General features: G+C 25.1%; 1 protein-coding gene across 1 annotated transcript in view; it reads right to left on the reverse strand.

Annotated features, from left to right (window-relative positions):
* LOC101515516 (uncharacterized) overlaps positions 1–858 on the reverse strand; it is a 9020-nt gene extending 8162 nt beyond the window's left edge. Inside the window, exon 1 of the mRNA XM_004493130.4 lies at positions 623–858. The gene's annotated coding sequence lies outside the window, so the exon portion shown is untranslated. The remainder of the gene's footprint in view (positions 1–622) is intronic.
* Positions 859–4738: the final 3880 nt, after the last annotated feature.

Genomic DNA, 4738 nt, shown 5'->3' on the forward strand with positions numbered 1-4738 from the left:
GTTCAGCAGTTCACAATACAAACAATCATCATAAATATTATCAGAAATTCAGAATTGAAATAAAAATTGAACATTGATGCAATGCAAGCCATTTTGGGTTAGGAGGGAGATACAATTTGAAAGGAAAATACCAACAACCAACCATGAAATGTTATCCGACAAGTTTCCTATTCCATCCAAGCATTCAAAACTAATTCATTACCTCAACAAAAAATACTCTTTTTAAACACAATTAATAATTACTCAAACAATCAAATCAGAACATGACAACAACCTCAAAACAACGCATTTCAAAACAAAAACAAAAAAAATCACAGTTCCACACGATCATGTACTAAAAAAACAAACTTTACACAAAATGAAAACTCCATCTAATGCATCACGAAACACATCTCAAAAATAATAAGATCGCAACAGCTATACCAAGTGTGCAAAAAACTCAATCTTCAACAACAAACAAGATACTCAGAAATATAACAATTAAGAAAAGCAATGTAACACCGACTCACATGAAGCATTTTGTTAGATCACCGCGAACAAACCAAGATGGCTAGAAATCGATTAAAATTGAAAAGAAAATGAGCAGCGAAGAGATAATGGAAAATGAAAGCGTGAAACTCACCTCTTATTCTGTTGAGAAACAAAACCAAAAACTCGTCCAAAGAATATTATGAAGTATTGAGTTAAAGATGAGAGAAGAGTTATAGATGGAGAATTTTGCGACCAAAGAGTATCGAAATCGAAACCCGGAATATACCCTCTTACGCACAAATTCTATAAGCTAAGCCCAAAAATTAAATAAAAGAACTTTTATTTCAAATTAAGTAAAATTAATTTCGTTGCGAATATTGTGAGAAGGAAAAAGTCAATTACGAAAGGGGTAATTTCGTTTGGACCAAAAAGACCTTGTTGAATTATTGATACGTTTCTTCCAAAGACGAGGTCTGCTGACTTGTCGCTCTTCAACAAATCTAGTGTTTTTCTCCGCCAAACACGTGTGCTATCCAATTACACGTGGTCACATAAGAAGCTGACACATGTCAATGATGATAACATGATATGAGAATGTTTTCCCCATAATCACACACGTGGAGAAAAAAATATAAATCTATGTTTTATTATTATCAATTAAATTTATACTCTCATGTGAGGATTTCTTCTGATCTAAAATAATATTTTATAATTTAGTTTGCATATAAATAATATTTATCGATTGCAGTTATAGTCGAACTCGAATCTTATCAAAACTATGTACTTAGAGTAATTTTTCTAAAAACATATATGTTGTTGTCATATTTATTTTTTATGATCGAGAAATAATTTATCATAAGGCATTTTGTATTTATACCTCTGTTATATTTAGAAAAATTATTATATTTTATATTATTAAAATTTATATACTAAAAGTATTTTTTTCTTTATTTTCAAGAGGTCTTATCATCACTCTACAATTACTTGAACAAATTTTTCTTTTCTTAAAGAGGTTGAATTTTGTTGAGCGACCATTTATAATTTTTTTATTTTGTATTTTTATTTTAACAATTAAATAATTCTTAATATAAAAAATAATTAATAAAATAAAATTATATCAATAAAATCAAATAAAATACATATAATAGAAAGAAAAAATACATTAAATTTAATGTAGTTGAGTAGATATGTCAAAAATAAATAACGTATTATATTATTTTAATAATTTTCTCCTATTTTACAATAAATTAACAACTTAATTATATTTTGTTAACAACTCCTTCCTATTTTTTCTCCGGATCTAATAAATAAATTATATTCATAAAATCAAACAAAATACATTAAATTGAAAAAAAAAAATACATCAAATTTAAATTAATGGCTTCATTTGATTTTTTTTTTTTTTTAACATTGTCCAAACAGTGCTAGCGCATTTACTCAAATTTGACGTATTTTTTTCTTCAATTTAATGTATTTTTATTTTATTTTATTAGTATATTTTACTTTATTATTATTATTATTATTATTATTATTATTATTATTATTATTATTATTATTATTATTATTATTTTCACAGGCAACTAAAGTCCCTAAGCATATAATCTCCCTCACTCTTTTGGGGCATATAAGCTGCCAAGAACCAACAAAACTCATATCAAACAAGTCTGAAAATTGAAGTCACTAAATGTATCCTGTGAAAAAATACAAGATCCACAGGTTCAGCAGTTCACAATACAAACAATCATCATAAATATTATCAGAAATTCAGAATTGAAATAAAAATTGAACATTGATGCAATGCAAGCCATTTTGGGTTAGGAGGGAGATACAATTTGAAAGGAAAATACCAACAACCAACCATGAAATGTTATCCGACAAGTTTCCTATTCCATCCAAGCATTCAAAACTAATTCATTACCTCAACAAAAAATACTCTTTTTAAACACAATTAATAATTACTCAAACAATCAAATCAGAACATGACAACAACCTCAAAACAACGCATTTCAAAACAAAAACAAAAAAAATCACAGTTCCACACGATCATGTACTAAAAAAACAAACTTTACACAAAATGAAAACTCCATCTAATGCATCACGAAACACATCTCAAAAATAATAAGATCGCAACAGCTATACCAAGTGTGCAAAAAACTCAATCTTCAACAACAAACAAGATACTCAGAAATATAACAATTAAGAAAAGCAATGTAACACCGACTCACATGAAGCATTTTGTTAGATCACCGCGAACAAACCAAGATGGCTAGAAATCGATTAAAATTGAAAAGAAAATGAGCAGCGAAGAGATAATGGAAAATGAAAGCGTGAAACTCACCTCTTATTCTGTTGAGAAACAAAACCAAAAACTCGTCCAAAGAATATTATGAAGTATTGAGTTAAAGATGAGAGAAGAGTTATAGATGGAGAATTTTGCGACCAAAGAGTATCGAAATCGAAACCCGGAATATACCCTCTTACGCACAAATTCTATAAGCTAAGCCCAAAAATTAAATAAAAGAACTTTTATTTCAAATTAAGTAAAATTAATTTCGTTGCGAATATTGTGAGAAGGAAAAAGTCAATTACGAAAGGGGTAATTTCGTTTGGACCAAAAAGACCTTGTTGAATTATTGATACGTTTCTTCCAAAGACGAGGTCTGCTGACTTGTCGCTCTTCAACAAATCTAGTGTTTTTCTCCGCCAAACACGTGTGCTATCCAATTACACGTGGTCACATAAGAAGCTGACACATGTCAATGATGATAACATGATATGAGAATGTTTTCCCCATAATCACACACGTGGAGAAAAAAATATAAATCTATGTTTTATTATTATCAATTAAATTTATACTCTCATGTGAGGATTTCTTCTGATCTAAAATAATATTTTATAATTTAGTTTGCATATAAATAATATTTATCGATTGCAGTTATAGTCGAACTCGAATCTTATCAAAACTATGTACTTAGAGTAATTTTTCTAAAAACATATATGTTGTTGTCATATTTATTTTTTATGATCGAGAAATAATTTATCATAAGGCATTTTGTATTTATACCTCTGTTATATTTAGAAAAATTATTATATTTTATATTATTAAAATTTATATACTAAAAGTATTTTTTTCTTTATTTTCAAGAGGTCTTATCATCACTCTACAATTACTTGAACAAATTTTTCTTTTCTTAAAGAGGTTGAATTTTGTTGAGCGACCATTTATAATTTTTTTATTTTGTATTTTTATTTTAACAATTAAATAATTCTTAATATAAAAAATAATTAATAAAATAAAATTATATCAATAAAATCAAATAAAATACATATAATAGAAAGAAAAAATACATTAAATTTAATGTAGTTGAGTAGATATGTCAAAAATAAATAACGTATTATATTATTTTAATAATTTTCTCCTATTTTACAATAAATTAACAACTTAATTATATTTTGTTAACAACTCCTTCCTATTTTTTCTCCGGATCTAATAAATAAATTATATTCATAAAATCAAACAAAATACATTAAATTGAAAAAAAAAAATACATCAAATTTAAATTAATGGCTTCATTTGATTTTTTTTTTTTTTTAACATTGTCCAAACAGTGCTAGCGCATTTACTCAAATTTGACGTATTTTTTTCTTCAATTTAATGTATTTTTATTTTATTTTATTAGTATATTTTACTTTATTATTATTATTATTATTATTATTATTATTATTATTATTATTATTATTATTATTATTATTATTAAGTTATTAACTATTTGCAACATAATAGAAAGTTGTTAAAATAATATAGCAGGTTATTTGTTTTGATACATATACTCAACTGCAATAACTTTGATGTATTTTTTTCTTTCTATTAAACGTATTTTGTTTGATTTTATTAATATAATTTTATTTTTAATTATTTTTTATTTATTAACAATCATTTATTTGTTAAAATAAAATAATTAAAAGGTTATAGATGGTCGTATTCCGAAGAAACGATCTCCCAAAAATAATTATACTTACAATTAATCGTAGGACGGGAATGTGATATTTTGAAGGTAAAAAAAAATATAGAATTTTGATATATAAATTTTAATGTAGTATATTATCGAAAATTTTAAATAAAAATAAGATATAGATGCAAAATAACCTTATCTTGACCATGACAATATTAATTATTTATTGAGAGGTGTTATATTTTAGAAAAGTAAAATTCACAAAATATAAGAATATAAATATTTTAAAAAAGATTAAATATTAATCAAGTGTT

The sequence above is a fragment of the Cicer arietinum genome, chromosome 3, assembly GCF_000331145.2.
Source record: "Cicer arietinum cultivar CDC Frontier isolate Library 1 chromosome 3, Cicar.CDCFrontier_v2.0, whole genome shotgun sequence".
Taxonomy (NCBI): domain Eukaryota; kingdom Viridiplantae; phylum Streptophyta; class Magnoliopsida; order Fabales; family Fabaceae; genus Cicer; species Cicer arietinum.